Consider the following 18,316-nt stretch of genomic DNA (forward strand, 5'->3'; position numbering starts at 1 on the left):
GCCGTAACATGGTTACGCAAAACACTTAACGAAAACGCTGAACTCAAACGCTAAACGATTTATCTTATATAACTTGTGAACTCACCAACCTCGTGTTGACCCCTTTTAGTATGTTATTCTCAGGTAGCCGAGGCGGGCGCGCGGTTTAGGAGCATGCATTAATGAAAACACTTTTATTCTGCAAACTAAATTTTAACAGTTACATTTGGTTTTAAGTCGTCCTGCGTGACGCAACTTTTGAATTAAGGTTTTACGCTTCCGCATTTACTTTCATTTAAACGTTTTTCTTTGGTTTGGTTATAACTAATGAATCCGATCCTGCCAGTTCACACCCTCTGACGGTAAAACTCCGTTAGTGGATTTTGAGGGTGTGACAGATTTTGATTATTCTTGTGTTTGGCTTGTCTTCGTGATATGACTCCAAGCTTCGATTTTAGCATTTAACTAACAAGGACCCCCCCCCCCCCCCCAAGGACAACATGCATTAGCGTACGCTCTTTTTAATAAAATTGTTCACGATTTGAAAACACACTTTAACAAGACAGGTAGACAAAAAGCTATTTTGAGAGTCTACGAGCACAACATGCTCAAGATTTTTTTCTCGATATCCCTATAGATGGGTTAGGCCAACATATGTCCCATGTGGAGTATCGTACTATCCTTAAGTATCGCTTCATGATTCCTCTATTCCTGGTTGATGAAATATGCCCTGTTTATCACAAGGCATGCTTGGACTCGTATGGGGAGCACATGGTACATTGTAGAGAGCTCACTGGGTTCAAGTACCGACACGATATGGTTAGGGATGTACTATTTGATATATTCAGCGTGCTGGGATCTCTATTAAGAAAAAAAACACCTGTAAATTTCTTGACTGACCAGCTGGATGGACCTTTAACTCTCCGTCTGGCTGACATTTTGGCCTTTGGATGGAGTGGAGGGAAACATGCGTGTGAGGATCTAACAGTGGTTTCCCCTTTGGTGGGCTTAGGGAGTGATAGTTTCACGGCCGGGCAGGCTCCTCTGAAAGTTGTTTCATGCAAGGTGACTAAACATGAGAAAACTTGTTTTGACAACCAACATGTATTTATCCCGTTCACATTTGGCACTTTTGGTTTCTTTGCACTTGAAGCCGTGGGATACTTAGCCGAGTCAAACGGGTCATGCATAGTAATGTTAATCTATTGATATAGTGTTTAAGAGATTGGTTTTTTCTGTTCAAAAAGGGCTTGCGGCGCCGTTTGTTACCCATTTGCCTTCTGTTTTGATGTCAACACTATTATTATTTTTATTAATCAACTGTAAATCAAATCTATGTAATAAGCTATCCATGTGATCAGATAATTTCTTATATGCAATAATTTTGACTTAATAATGTTTATGTGCATGTTTTATTAATTTGGATGTATACATTATTTGAAGATCTATCACTAACGAAGAATAGAGGTTAAAAACTATTGAACTTAATTAGAGTGCTGGATGGTGTCATTAGAAAGGAGATGCTGGATGACATTTCTTATAGAGATGTTCGTTCCAGGCAAGAAAACATCTGCTGATTTGGGCATGAAACTAACTAGGTGATCTCTTAGTTGTTTAATGTACAGGGAGAAGCAGTCGGATAATGTAATTAAGTTAAAGGCGGTTTATTTTAGGCTTTTAGCTTACTTGGTCCATGGTTAGAGAAGTGTGATATAAGGTAACAAACCTAATTAAATTATATCTCCTAATTATAGGAAAATTTATTACAATAAACTTTGAAAGATATATTGTTCATTATATCTACTAGTTTAGATTTCCTAGCTTGAAAGCCTTTATCAAACTCATTTATTTATTATCTTATAACAATTAGGAGATGTGTAAACCGATCAGTATGTTTTTAAAAGTGACCCTTTAAGAGTCTTATGAACCATTCAGAGATGCATTTTAAACACACTCCACGCACCTTTGACTGATTCAAATGTAGCATTTTAATAGAATCATTAAGATGTAACGCTTATTAGCTTAATCCTAGAATTGATATGATTTTTCAAACAGAATTCAAAAAAACTTACAACATGAAAATGTTAACTAAGTTTTAGATGCATATCGCATCCCCTAATATTGTTGATAATTAGTGGTGAACAAGCCCATTGAGTCAAGAGTCGGTAGTCATTATCATTCAAGTGCACATGATTCGTGGCTGCAAACTAATGCACGCGAATACCTTGAAAAACATTTGTCGTGTCGGCACCTGCATATTAATTAGATTCAAACAATTGAACGGGTGATTTACAAGTAACACGACCTCTCTCATTCGTTCATCGTCACTCACATGGAATGTTTCCTTTTGATTAACATGGCCATGGATTGTGATAGTGTAAGGGTGCATGCGTACTAATGTGCATGGGTTGGTCACCTGCTTTGTTAGACAGCAACTCGTGGATCAAGTTCTATCAAGACCTTTTTAGCCTTCTATAGGAGGACTTATATGCAAAATGTCTAGTCATGTCTAAATTAAAATTGAATAAGTTAAATGGCTTTCTTGTCAACAGGCCGATATTAAGATAATTAATTTGACCATTGACATTAATATATACAATGTTATATAGTTATATGGTGTATAATGAGGGACTTCGTAATTCGTATGGTATGGTGGTTGGATGTTCCTCATTATAATTTTTTTTTAGTATTATTATAGTGTAAAAATTTTAACAAATTCCTGCAAGTATATATCGATAGTCAACTGAGAAAATTTACAACCAATGTGAGAATTTATTTTGGGTCCGCCACTAATGATCTTTGTATGCTCTATTAATAGATATGTTGTTATACTCAATTAAAAGATTCATTGAATCTTAACACGTGTGAATAATTAATACTATTTCTGATTTGTTACTTAAGTAGTGTTTGTTTTTGTTCTTTAAAAAAATAAGTTGATTATTTTGAAGCGAAAATAAGTCGTTTTCATTCAACTTTTTGGAAATTACCGTGTTAGTTCTCGTTGTTCACACAGCGGTAACACGATTGGCTGATCGGTTCTTAGCGCATATGCGCATGAAAGAATATATTCTTTTTTTAAATGACTAAAATACCATTACTATTAAAAAAACTAAATGTGTTATGACCGGATGAATAATGATACCTAATGTTGAAATCTCCAAAGAAAAAAGTTGAGAGCAATTAAAACCATAGTATGAACATACTACGCTACTAACATAATTAACTATTCAACTTAAATCGAGCTATATGGTCGTTCAAATTCCTCCTTTAACAATATATCAAAGTAAGTTGATTTAGTTTAGGGTTCTAAGCAAAATTTTAAAATCAACTTGCGAACATAATTTTAGCTTAGTGGGCAAAGGAAAGGGAGGCGGTTTACCTTGACGCAAATCAAATCTCGCAGGGTAGAACCCAAACAAAGTTGCCCTAAAGTGTGTAGGTTGTATATCCATAATATCTGTCTAAATTGATAAGACAAAAAGATTTCTTTCAAAGAACGAGAATTCTTTTATGTGATAATTTGAATGAATTTGTGATAAATTTAGAATGGGAGAATCCTTTATATAAGTAACGAATCATGTGCGGTGAAATCACGCGAAAGATAAGTCACCAAGGACAACAAAATATTGAAATGGCGAATCATATATAGTTATGAACTTATGATCGTATTGTAAAGGAAAAAAAAAGAATAATTTTCTATAAAAATTCGAGAAGTACGTCACCCAAATTGGGTAAAAAACAGGAAAACCAATGTTTTAAAAACCGGTATTTCACTAGTACCGGATTTGGTTTAAAAATGGTATAACCGGTTGAACCAGGATGTACAGGAAGGTTCAACCGGGTTGAATAGTTTACCATGTGATTCCATATAAATACAACTTTAACTCAAAAAACAGCTCAAAAGTACATTAATAAACCTCAAACATGAATCAATCATCACATATTAACAGTGATAAGCCACATAGAAACTTAATCCATTACAAGATATATAAAGAAACCAATCTTAGATTTGCAGGATATAAAATTTGTTTATTGGCGATTCGTCATTTACTATGAATACTCGTTTCAATCTTATCCGCTAGGTTAAAAGTCATTTTCAAAATATATGGGCAGCAAAAAGTATCAAAAATATCTTGGTTTAAAACCGGTTTGCCGGTTTAAACCGGTATTTTTAAAAAACCAGCGACACGATGTTCTGGCAAATTACTCAAAAATACCGGACTCTAAATACCAATTGCCTTACCAGAATTTGGTAACACCTGTTCAACCGGCCGATACGTACCCGTTTTTAAAACACAGGGAAAAACCGATAAAGAAAACCTTGTTAATGGATCATATAAAATATTAGAATAGCCTTCATTTAGTTTTGTATATCTTTTGGGCCTTAAAGCATTGGGCTTCAATGCTCCATACTTAAGTTGAGTCACTGATGATATTTTCATCAGTGGAAACCAATTTTTGATGATATTTTCACTGATGTTCTGGCAAATTACTCAAAAATACCGGACTCTAAATACCAATTGCCTTACCAGAATTTGGTAACACCTGTTCAACCGGCCGATACGTACCCGTTTTTAAAACACAGGGAAAAACCGATAAAGAAAACCTTGTTAATGGATCATATAAAATATTAGAATAGCCTTCATTTAGTTTTGTATATCTTTTGGGCCTTAAAGCATTGGGCTTCAATGCTCCATACTTAAGTTGAGTCACTGATGAGTGACAAGTAAATGACTTAAATATTTTTAATGCATTTCGACTTTATAACAAGTAACAACTAATAGGGTCAATTGGTGGGTATGCTTTGTTAACAAAATATCATCAAAAATTATGATCACCTAAATAATGAATAGATAGCTTCTTAAACCGACCAAAACAAACCGAATCAAATTCGCTCAGTTGATTGTTTTCCAAATTTTACTTAAACTTGAATTCTCTTTAATCAATTTCATATTCGAATAAACCGAACAATACAAAAACCAAATGATCTGAAACCGACCCGATGAACACTCCTGTTGATGTACAAAACCGACCTGAAAAATGTGCATACTCATGTAGGAAACTCTTTCTAGAAAAGGGGTTCACAACTTGACATAGGATGAAGAGAAACACAGAGCACAGTCACATGTAGTGGTGAGCAAAGCCAAATATAAAAATGTTGTTGTATGTCTGTATGTTAATAATATTTCAAAAGATAACAAAAGATGGTTATATAAAAATGAAAAAGAGAGGTGTGCAGCGTGCACTTTCTGAAACATGTTATAAGATCTCCCCTCGTGCGGCTCACACGCTGACCATTCTGTTTGTCCCATGTCCTTTTTAATTCCATTCCTCGTGTATTTGTCATCTTTGACCTTTGACCACCACCCTATTGTGTCATTTTTGCACCTTTGGTTTTCACCCTTTTGTTTAACATACCCTACTGTTTCTAAATCCTGAATTACATGTTTATCGACATGTTCGATCAGTGGCGGATCCAGAATTTGTTTCCATTAGGATATTTTTTTTCAGTGTTTATATTTTTTACAGCCAAACATTATAATTTTTGGGTCGATTGTCATTTGGGGTCTGGTCGGGGAGAGAAGCATAAGAATTACTACACCTTACGTTTAGTTTAAATTCCATTTACCATCCTTAGGTACCAACCGATTCATGAAATTTGAATTGGAATCGGAAAACATTCCATCCAAATATATATATGTTCGGTTCATCTACGGAAAATATTCATTCAATTAATGAATTATTAATCAGCATTGATTCTTTGGTTCTTATTTTCTAGAAACAAAAATCAAAACACACGAACGAAAAAACTTTATAAAAAAAATTAATAAAACATGATTTGGCAATGACCGTTAGTTAGTTAACAAAGGATTTACCACTACTCCAGACTTAATCTTAATAAAATTTAGGTTCCATTTATTTATTCTTACGAATTTTATTAAAAATTCAACATACTCTACGAAATTTTTAAAAATTATTGAGGCAGACCAGGACCCCGACCCACATGGTGTGGGTCCGCCCCTGTGTTCAGTAAGGTGAAAACCTCTCAAATGGTGAAGGTTCAAGTTCCATAGTGGACAAAAGGTATTATTTACCGTTATAAAAAATTGTTGTTCATCATGTTTTGAACTTTTTATACAAATATATGCAATATAAATATTAACACTTGTTCGTTTATTCTTTATTAAACTTAATAAACCGCAAAAAAGATATAGAACATAAAAAATTAAAGTCTAATTGTTTATAGACGTAGTACACTATAATATATTAGTTATTAATTTATAAAACACAATTTTAGTATCTAAAATCAAAATTGGACTCAAAAATTAAACAAGCTGAAGAACATGGAAATAGGAATATTTGGCAGGTTCAAGAAAGACGGTTTTTATTAAGAGGGATAAATTGGATATATGAATGAAAGAGTCAGAAGACTTCAGATCATTGGATCCTCTTCCACTTCACTTTTTCATTACTTGATCTTATAAGAGGGTTGACACACCATCCACTGCCATATATTGCTATTGGCGGACCAATAAATTCTTTTATGGAGTCGGTCGAGATTTTAACACATATATAATAAAAGTATGAATACACCCTGATTATTATCGACCGGTGTTGATTCATCGCATAGGAAACCACGCTGGTTTTATGCTGAATGTAGATGTGATATTGGTTTCATGATTAATCTTGTGGAAGTGCATGGGATATACAATTATGTCTAATTATATAGTGTATTAATCTTTGAGATATTGTTAACGAACTTAGACTATAAAATTTGTTAACTTTGGTTGTTTGCATATGACTTTACATGCATTTTAACATTAAGTATAGCTCATAGTGAACAAGTTCTTTATGGCTTCAAACCTCAAGAATAATCATATCTTGGAGTAAGTTTAATTAAAGAGAAAGTGCTCCAGCAAATATGCAAAATTAGGGCAATATTAATTGGGTTGGTGGCATGGTTTCCCCCCATACTAGTGTTTATTGAGTTGGTCTTGTTTCTAAATTATTTAAGCACAGTTTTCGGATATGGAGCTGTTAGTATTGTTGTTGCCATGGTAGTTTTCATCCATGATTCCCTCCAACATGTCTTTGGCCATAAAAACATTATAAATATTTATATAAAAAAAACAAAGCAAAACAAAACTATCAACAAATTCATCAGATTATTTTTGTGTTCATGCAACCTAATTTGAGAATTTTCATACTACACCAATCATTATTGTGCTTGAAACTATATTCATTTTGTATTAATCAACAGAGAGGCGGGGCGTGTACGTCAATTTGTTGTATTATATATCTGTAAAACAAGTGAGGGTGTTTGTGCGTGTGATGTTCTAAACCATTTATATTCCCAAAGATTAGATTTATTTAGGCGTGAATTTATTTTATGATTTAGTTTTATCTAAAAATAACTGGTTACTTAATAACGGACGCCAAATAGTAGCCGATAATTCAATGATATCCAGGTGTGTTATATATCATGATAAACATGTCTTAATTAATTATATACCTAACTATATGTTTAACTATCTAATGTTTATCTGCATTTCTCCTTGGCCAACACCGTATTTTACCTATACATACAGCTTGCTCCAACCCAATTTCACAAAGAATATTTTATACAGTAATAGTGTATGTATATATATTATATTATTATATATGTGTGTGTATTTCAAGGAGAAACATATATGGTTAGTTTAGGGCTAGAGAGAGCTCTTTAACCAAAGTGATGGAATTAATTTTTTATTAAGTTAAAAATATGAACTTCGAAGAAACCAAGCCAGTATTGGGAGACATGGTAACAACACCCATGTTCTCTCAATCATATTTAACTATATTAATAAAAAAAAAACTTTCCAAATCCAATATATTCTAGGGTTTTGATTTCATCCCAAATCTTTTTCTATTTAACAAGAGAATGGTTAGGTTCTTCAATCTGTCCTCGGTTAATTTTAGATTTTTACTTAACTAAGTAACTGCATTTGATCCTTGTTCTACATACATCTTGTGCAGTAAGTACTATATTAAATCTTTTCGTTCTTGTATTATATACTTGGTTTAAAAATCATGTCTAGGCGCTGATTAATCACCAATAAATCGATAATCCATACACCAATGACTAGTCATCGATTAAGCGTCATTTGGTCAGAATTAGTCCAAATTGAAAATTTTTATATAGAAAAACTGGTAAATATATGTATATTTTGAAAAACTACATATAATTTCCAATCCAATTAATCCATATTAAACCCTATTAATGATTAATCATCAGTCACTATCCGATCACCTAGTGAGTTTTACAAACACTGAATATGTATGTTTTTGAAGAACACATAAAGGCCAAAATATATGCAATTTCACATAACTAACATATGTAGCACTAACTACATATGACATGATACTGTCCACTTGACAATATTAATTTTTTATTAACCCAAGGAATACATATATACATATGCATATATATACATATGCATACTGTTTGTTTTGCTTTCAAATTTGCAATCCTCCACAAATACACTTATCCACCAATCAGTCATCTCTTCCCCTCAAAGCCCTAGAGTTTATGTTGTTATGGTACACATTTATTTAAAATCCAAATTTATCTTTTCTTCAATTCTTGAAAAGTGAAAACTTTATTTGTATACATTTTCTTTTTGATTCATAATTCATATATTGCATGAATGCTTACATACATATGTAGGGAAATCAAAAGCCGGCTTGGTTAGAAGCTCTCTATATGCAACAATTTTTCACCGCGTGTTCAACTCATGAGAACTCAAAGAAAAATGAGAAGAATGTATTGTGTTTGGATTGTTGCACGAGTATATGTCCACACTGTTGGCACGCCCATAGATTCCATCGGCTCCTTCAAGTTCGTCGTTATGTATACCATGACGTTGTTAGGCTGGAAGACCTAGAAAAGCTTATTGATTGCTCAAATATTCAAGTAAAATTCAAATAACTAAATCAAAACTTTTATACTTTAATAGCATAATTCTTATGAAATACTTGCTTACTAGCCTTATAATTCTATCAGGCTTATACGATTAATTGCGCGAAAGTTTTGTTATCAAGAAGAGACCTCAAAACAGGCAATTTAAGGGCGCTGGAAACTATTGTACTTCCTGTGATAGAAGCCTCCAAGAACCATTCATCCATTGCTCTCTAGGGTGTAAGGTAATTCAATTCCAATTTACACTAATTTAATTAATTTAATAACTTGCCCATCCCATCATCTTATGCTGGAATATATTAAAGTCTCTTAACAATTTTTACTTTAAAAAGAGTGAAGAAAGTTAATTATGAAGAACCTATAAATTGTTAAAAAGAAAAAAAAGAAAGTTGAGTTTCATTTTGGTCTAGCTTAAGCCACCTAGTATTTCCAAAAACTTGAAACTGGGAACAAATTAAAAGACTATAAAGGTAGAGTAATTAAGTAATTAAATCATAAAATATTTATAATTACTATGTAATTACATAATTACTCTACTTGTATATATAATTACTCTACTTGATTCTCACAATTAGCACGTTAATAATTTCATTTGTATCTGATCCAAACTCAAGAGTTAAAACCCTAATGTTCACTTGGGCTAGTTTAATTTTACTATGATTCCAAGCCTAAAAATGTTGCTTAAAACTTCAAATTGTGAACTAAAATAATCTGTAATTAAAAAAAAAAGCATAATTAAACATAAGGAAGATATCACCCAATGGTACCAACTAGCTAGCATTTATGCATTGTTAATTAAACAAGAAGATGTTGAAAGTATAGAGTTTAAATTTTTATGCGAATTAACAATATTAACATTAGCCTGTGGCAATTTTAGGGATTCATTGCATCACATTCATGTGGAATGTGAAAATATGAACTTGATCATTTTAAGATACATAATTTGCATTTGTGTTATAGTCTTTTGCTTCTGAAATCGTTCTTTATACTAACTCCACCACAATTTGATGTGTATCACTTGAATTTTCAGTCATACAAATTAACAAAATAATCTTATAGGTTAGAGGAATTTTCAATCAATATTCTTTTAGTAAGAAAACATAAGGACATATAACAAAAATAAAAATGAGTACACATGTGATCTTCTTTCCTTTCTATGATGGTAAGTACTTAAAAGAAAGAACTATAAAAGCCTTATATCATTTTTCATGGGTTGGAACTATATAGCAACTATATGAATGAACGGTAATGAGGTAAATTATAGATTGTTAAAGATATCAATCTATTGCGCATCAGTATAGTAATTCGTAAAATTTTAATGAATTCAATAGATTACTCTCATATTAGGGTGATCAGGGTGTATTCGGTATAGGTAATTGGGTGGATCGGGGCCACCGGCGCTGATGATCAATTACAGAGAATCTCCCTCGTATTCTCCATAATCTTAAATAGTGAATCGTGAAGTATGTCTTTTATATATAATCTTAGTTAGTGACTGGCCCTAGCTATTAAATTTTCATAATCTCCATATATATTATAAATCTTATTTGGCATTCCCTCATTAGTTGATTTCATTCTCTATAACCTTTAAGATCCTTTGATTGGATATATATATTGTTATGTATGCAATTTTATCATCTAGCCTTTGTGAAACTACACCTCGATCTATAAAATTTAATAAAGTGGGATTCGACGCTTTTATTGCCTTACGTATTTTCGACTTGTTTTTTATAACAATTTAAATCACAATAGCCTATTAATAAATCCAAAGTTTTATTACATTTCATTTTGATCAATTTCAAAGATAAATGTTTATAAAACCAAAAATGAAGTTTAAGAAACAAAAAAACATTAAACATTAAAAGGTTAGGAAGAATAAAATTAAAAGGTTTTATAAACATTATTAAAGTTTAAAAGATGAGTAAAGTTAAATTTTAAAATGATCAAACACCTTATATACAAGAACTAAATTGCCTTCGAAAATATTTTAGGTGGATTTTATACTCCAACATTATAGAGACCTCACACCCTTCCTAAGGGTATGCAATTCCTTACAACTTGGTCCAGATTTTTTCATTCCGAACGACAATGGAGAAGATGACACGACAAACGACATGCCTCATTCGACCGTTGTGGATTTTGACGATCCAATGACCTCATGCTCGGCTAATTCTTCCGGTTCAGAAAACATGAGCATGTCGATGTGCACCGAGTTTGTTAGCAGAAAGAAGAGAACCGGACTATACACTTGGGGAAGATATTCTTCTAATAAGGTTCATTCTGAAGAGGAGATGACTTCAAGCATGAATAGAAGAAAAGGTATTCCTCAAAGATCACCTATGTGTTGACTGTTAATTAAGACGAACTCATAATAATAATAATAATAATAATAATAATAATAATAATAATAATAATAATAATAATCAGGCTATCTCTTTCCTACATTTAGATATGTTTTTTTTTTTCTTTTTTGAGAATACTTTTATCTTATTTTTTAATCTAGTGCAACATATCTAAGATGTTCTATGTTCAAGTTAATTACCACTTAGTTGGAAGTTTTTTTTTTTTAATTGCGTCACGTGATTCCCAATTCCAAGCAATATGTAGTGTTGTACATTTTTCAAAAATTTCCGTATTAAAAATTCTTAATGTTGGTGCATGCATATGCAATATTACTCATTATCATCTCAAAATTATGATGCCTCTAATTAAAAATACTGATACAAAAAAACTCATTGATCAACATTTTATATATAATAACTGATCAGCTAGTAAAAGTTATGTTTTTCTATACCAAGGTGTTGGATAATAATTTATCTTTTAATGTGTAAGGGATTACATTATCGAAAAAATATGCGCAATTTAACTATTTAATTTGTTAAAAAAAGTTATGTTTTTTATATATCTATAGTGGAAACTAATCAACTGTTTTCAACAAAAGAGCAAAAAACATTGAGCTTCATGTATAAATGATTTCCAACGACAAAAATTTATGAAGAAACACATACTAGCACGATACTGGTGGTGGAAACTAGTACCTAATACGTTAGATTAACTCAAGCCAAGTCAAAAAAGCGTGACGGCCGCAACTTGTTACACGTTTACCTGTTACTTTTATTATAAAAGAACAATAACAAAGCCCACGATTTGTTTAATAAAAATCCATAATTTTTATGGAGCACATGACACCAAGCACAAAGCCCACGGTTTATTTATTTAATAATCAAATGTTAAGCCCAAAGCTCAACAAATAGACCATAAGATTCAAGTTTAATTTGAAAATTGAAACTCAAATAAGAGCCCAACTCAAATTTAATTGGAACTCAAATAGAAGCCCACCAAGCCCAATATATTAAACGAGTCCAAGAAGAATATATATCCCAACCACAAAACACGAAACACTATTATTAAATGAGCCTGCACTTTCGCATCTCCTAACTCGTTAATTACTAATAATGTTCATTAGATCATCAAGTTAACTCAATCACGTTAATCATGTTGATAACACTAAAATTACTAACAAAAGACATGTGTATAGCTACTTTTATGACCGGTGACTCGGTGAGTGCCACCTCCTTTTCATCTTTTGCTTTATTTTACCAAAGCCCAAAATTATATTAGAATTTATTAAGTTATATTTATGTATTTATATTAAGCTAGATTGGTAGTATACATTAATGTTGATAATTGTAATTATACTAAACAAAGGGTCACGGAGGTTAATTATGCCGGTTCAAGTTCATTGTGAATTAATCCAAAGGAATACCAACATCTCTAATCGTGATCCATCATGAACGTTTAACTAATGAACATAACAACATTTTCTCTTAATAATCATATTCGATTCATTTCATCTTCCAATAAATTAGTGGTACCTCCCATTCTTCTCCCAAGTTGAGGTGTACAAAACCGGTTTTAAACATAAGCCGAACCGATTTGGTCAACGGCTAGTCAACAACGGTTTAGAAGAAAGATAGGCCAGTCTGGTCACGTCGGTTCGGTCCGGTTTATAAACCGGTTTTAGTCGGTTTTAAACCGGTTTTTCTCAAACCGGTTCGGTTTTAAAACCGGTTTGATAGATCTTAAGGGGGGGAACCGGTCCTGAAACTGGCAATTTCAGTTAGTTTGGGAACCGGTTTGGTTGAAGCCGGTTTTAAACCCATACCGGTTCGGTTCGATTTGCCTAAAACTGGTCCCAAACCGGTTTTTTTGTATATCTCTAATCCCAAGTCCCAAGTGAAACTTTGATGGCTTTCTGCAATGTCGGGCCTAGTATGTGTCAATTATCAAATAACGAGCCCACCAATTAGATTCATGTACACTAGAGGTGCACAAAAAACCCGAACCCAGAACCAGACCCGAAAAAAAAATACCCGGAAAAGGTTTTTTTAATACCCGGGTTTTTGATACACGAACCCGTACCCGACCCTACCCGTAGGGTACGGATAGGATATGCATTTCAATACCAAAACCCGTACCCGGAACCGGACCTGATTTATACCCGAAACCCGGAACCGGTTCCATACCCGAAACCGGGTTTCTCCAATACCCGAAACCCGGTTTTTCAAATACCCGATTTATATCCAAAATTACCCGAAAAATATCCAAAAATACCCATAAAAAGTGCATCCTCTTAAAAAAAAACCAATCTATACCCGAAAAATACCCGGGAAAAAGCCCAAAAAAACCCGAAAAAACTTTAAAATAGGGTTTATTCAATACCTGAAAATAGGGTATTTAAATACCCGGTTTTTGAATACCCGGTTCTATACCCGACCCGAACCCGATGCATAGGGTATGGTTTTTAGAGACAATACCCAGACCCAAACCCGACCCGGGTATTGCCAATACCCGATTCCAATACCCGGTCATGCCCGAACCCGGTTCCATACCCGAACCCGGGTTTTTGAAAAACCCGATTTGTGCACCTCTAATGTACACTTCAACATTCAACTGGATCAGCCCCATCTTCTCATTGATGGTTTTCTTGGGCCTGCAACTGCAGTAGGCTTTTCATTTCTTTACGAGTTTAACTTAAAGTGTTTGGGCTTGTAAGCTCTGGACTGGGCTGCGGGTTGCTCACTGCTTGGCCCAGTTTCTTTTCTTTTCTTTTTTTTTATTTTCTTTTTGTAAATTAAACAGAATAGCAAACAAAATTAACAGGTTTTTATTTAATATTCGACGATAAACACTTAAATAATAAAACCATAAGTTTAAAAAACCTACAACTCCAACTTTATTTTTATTAAAAACTAATAATACCTGCTGCTTTATTTTTTTTTATCATAAATAAAAACACGCCGTCAACTTCACACAACTTTTAAGAACTATTAGGCTTTTAAATCACAAGAAAGTAAATATTATTCGTTAATCGTTTTTTCCGGTCAATTGGGGTCTGATAAAAAGAGCTTCTCTGGATCTATTAGTTTATATATAAGTTATATATCACATTTTTATTTGCCTTCTATAAGTATTTTTTTTAAATACTTTAAGTTAATAAATTCTTCCAAAAAAGTGAATTGATATGTTCTTTGGATGTGTATCTCAAGTTGCACTTTGTTTTTTCTCAAACTAACATCCGAAGTATTCATAAACCCTATGATAATCTATGCCAATTTTAAAAACGACTTTTGGCTTTTTTTGTCACAAGAAATTATTAATTTTCAACACTGGACTATTTTATTGAAAGGTATATACGTAATTAATATCTTTTGGATTATTGTCTTGTATTCCAACTTAGAGTATTGACAACTACAAATTTCTCATAAACCATTTAATATTTAATTAAAACAATATAGTGGCTAAAACCAAATAACTTACAACAAATTAGCAACTTATTTGAAAGCATATTGTGACCGAGCTAGCTAGAAGCGAACGGCAACAATGTGACTGTCTTTTTATCGCAACCATAAACGTCACAATAAGTTTGTGATGTTAACAAGAACACAGTTACAATGCTAACCATGAAGGCCACAATTTTCCATGACGATTCGACAAAACGCCCTATAGCCTTCAATACCACTAATAACCAACGTGCTAGCTTCTTCAAGAGCAAATATACTTCATTATCACTCTACTTTCGTAAACCTCGTTAATTTCATCGATTACTTCTTGCACCTTGGATTTCTCTTTAGTTTTCATGGTCGGTATGGAACTGCTCATCCCTGTGAATAGTTTAACAACTTCATCCGCACCCATGTCTCCTCGGATAATATTCTCACTTTTGAGGTAATTAGCATCATCCTTGGTCATGACAAGCCCACACATTAAACCCATGTATTCATTAAGTGGGAAGCTATCGGAGTTCGCAGTTAATGTTTCGTAAGTAACCAAGTTTCTTAATATGACATCCGAGTCATTGTTCAAAGTAATTCTTGGCAGGTAAATATACTTCCCTTGAATGCATATATTCTTAATGCCTTCGTCTTCCGCTAGGCTGCAAAACTTGAATCCACCTTTATCATGAAGTTTGGAAGCCAAGGGACGAGATTTTTGCTTTGGGAGAAAGTTTCAAGAACGGAAACAGTTTGATCATATGCTTGAACAATCTCTTTCCGTGGAACCTTTGTAATGCAATTATAAAGGTCTTCAATAGAGCACGCTATCCCCGCTCTTTGGCTATAGCCTTCATCATCTTGAACATCTGGTTTTTCGGTTTTGTGAGATTCATTGGATAGTTGTTCCACAAGGACATTGTTTATGATTGAATAATACATATACTGGAGAAGATGGTCTACACTAGAAGGGGCCTTAGACTTTGAACACAACTTAAGTGGTGAATGGATCTTACAAAATGTCGAAACATCAAAGGTGAAAAGTTATTGGCTGATGACGGATGCAAAGCATCGTCGATCTCCTTCAACACCATAAATGGAATTTGGTTCTCCACCATCAATATATCTTGTGCTATTAATCTTTTTTTTGGACCAACTTTGGGCTCATGATGAGGAACATGTAATATCTTTTCCCACTCGATTTGATCGTCTTCAGTCACTTCAATTTCATTCGGACGTAGAAGTGGATCTAGCTCCTTGATTCGATTCTTTAGAACCGCTTTATATGCATGATCTTCCGGTAAAGATAGTAGATCCTTTTCATTTACAACTTTAATTTCATATGCTTTGTGTTTTAAAGAAAGTAGATACTCATCCTTTCCTTCTTCGATTATATGAGTATTATAAGTTTGGAACAGATTAAGCAAGAGGAGACCATCAATGGCAAAAATCCTAGCCAAGGAATCATCATCATCTTGTGGGAACATGTCATAACATGAACGGACCATGGGGACAAACTTTCGAACTTTATCAAGGACATGGAGTTTATAATCCATAATATCGTGATCCTTTAGGACCTTTCGCATGACATCAAGTTTTTTCTGCTCCATCTTCTTGTAAAGTTGAGGCGGCAAGTGATGAATCGGATCTAGCCCGATCTGTTGTGGTTCATAGGCGTCAGGTTTTGTTTGGGTTATGGTTTCCGGTACTTGAAATAGCGAAACGGAAGGGGTTTCAAAATCAATTTCGAGTTGGTGATCGAAGATTTCGTCGATTTCAACAACCCATTTGTTCTCTTTTGGGTCTGAAATCAACAATGCATCTATGGAGGCCATATTAAGATGATAAAGTTACAGTTGATAATACTTTGGATGCACAAACTATGCAACTGTGATGTGTTTATGTAATATACAACTTGGTGTCAACTTGTGCTACTTGTAGTTTAAAAAAGGTTAATTCGTTTAAACTATTAATCCCGTTAATCATGCTTTGCTTTGTAAGTAAATAATAAATAAAAAGGCTTGATGCACATCTAGAAATAAATTACGTCACCGGTGCTTTGATAATTATCATTTTATTGCGTGATATCACACTCGATCCATTGCTAGCTCTTTGGTTTTTCATTGAATAATGGATTAATGATTTTTTTTAGCATGAATGAAGATGCTATTAGATTTTTATGGTATTCGTTTTTTTTTTTTTTTTTCATAAGTACTTATTTTGTTTTTGGGTTTATTTTTCTTAAAACTTTGAACTCGTTATGAATGTTGTTGAATAGAATGATATCCACGTTTAAAGACCACTCACAGTTGTTACTTGTTAGTCATCTTTGGGTAAATACTTGTAGAATGTATATCAAATTGAAAAATCATGATATCATGAGGTTTGTAATTCAATGTAATGTTATTATGGCTTCGGTACTAAAAGATCTTTGTGGCTTTGGTATCTTGAGGGGTTCATCAAGAGGTACTCCGAGTACATGGCCATTCCACATCCATCCCACACACCTTCTCCTCTTTATCAAGAACTAACACAATTGTTATCTCCTTTGTAAGTTGCCCTACAAATGAACATGAACTTTCAGTTAACTATTCGTGAACATTCGACGGAAAGTTCTTTTAACTACGTTTATTTAATAAATTAACGATTATGAACAGATTTCTCTATTCATTTAACTAAACAAACAAACATGAACAAGTGTCTCGTTCGTTCTTTATTTTAGTGCATTTGTTCATTTCAATTCATTCATGTTTGTTATTCTACTTTTTATTATGATTGGTTTGTTTTAGTTCATTCATTTACGTTTGTTCATATATTCATTCATATTTTCTAAGCTATTACATGTTAGTTTAGTTTTAATAACTTTTTCACGCTCAACACATTATTGTTACATTTGCTTGTAACTGATATCATTTAGGTTCATTGTCTATATTCAACGGCGCTCGTTTGTGAACCATTCCTTTATACTTTAACGAACAAACATAAACACGTCATTTTCTTAATTAACAAACATTGGGAAGAAAAATTTTGTGTTTAATTGTTCTTGTTGTTTGATTAGAGTTACCTAGAACGAATACGAGCATGCACACTTCATGTTTGTTCTAATCACTTGCATGCATATTCATAGTTTTATGATTTCGTATAAATCTGATAGCTTTTCAAATAATGTAAAAGTTCACGAATTAAAGTAGTTCACATCTAACTAATTACGTGAATAAGACAGAAAGCGATTTTCCAAATATCAAGCTTTTTCTTATAAACTCAAAAGTGTTTAAAATTGGTATATGAAATTACACTAAATGATTCATTTATATAGGCATTAAACAATTACAACATTACATCAATATCAGGAACTCTATTGGCTAGCAATTTATGCTACCAAAGTTAAAGATAAACAATTTTCAACCGCATTTCGCTGCTGGAAAAATGTCCATACAAAAGGTTTGTTTTTGGGGGCCGATTTTGAATAAAATTTACACAATAACTTAAAAAAAATATAATAAAATATACGATACACAGGCAAGAACCAATGATTAACATATTGAATTTAATAAAATAGATTTAGATCGGAATCTACGTTAATAAAAAAAAACGACTTTTGGCT

General features: G+C 32.9%; 2 pseudogenes; one reads left to right on the top strand and one right to left on the bottom strand.

The window, feature by feature from the left end:
- Nucleotides 1-633: 633 nt before the first annotated feature.
- On the top strand, nucleotides 634-11,291 carry LOC143578265 (protein RGF1 INDUCIBLE TRANSCRIPTION FACTOR 1-like; annotated as a pseudogene).
- Nucleotides 11,292-14,793: 3,502 nt separating this feature from the next.
- LOC143578273 (putative UPF0481 protein At3g02645) lies at nucleotides 14,794-16,547 on the bottom strand (annotated as a pseudogene).
- Between the last annotated feature and the right edge of the window lie 1,769 nt (nucleotides 16,548-18,316).

The sequence above is a fragment of the Bidens hawaiensis genome, unplaced genomic scaffold (genome assembly GCF_021521415.1).
Source record: "Bidens hawaiensis isolate Kalapana, Puna unplaced genomic scaffold, B.hawaiensis_p1.1 tig00029107_1, whole genome shotgun sequence".
Lineage (NCBI taxonomy): Eukaryota > Viridiplantae > Streptophyta > Magnoliopsida > Asterales > Asteraceae > Bidens > Bidens hawaiensis.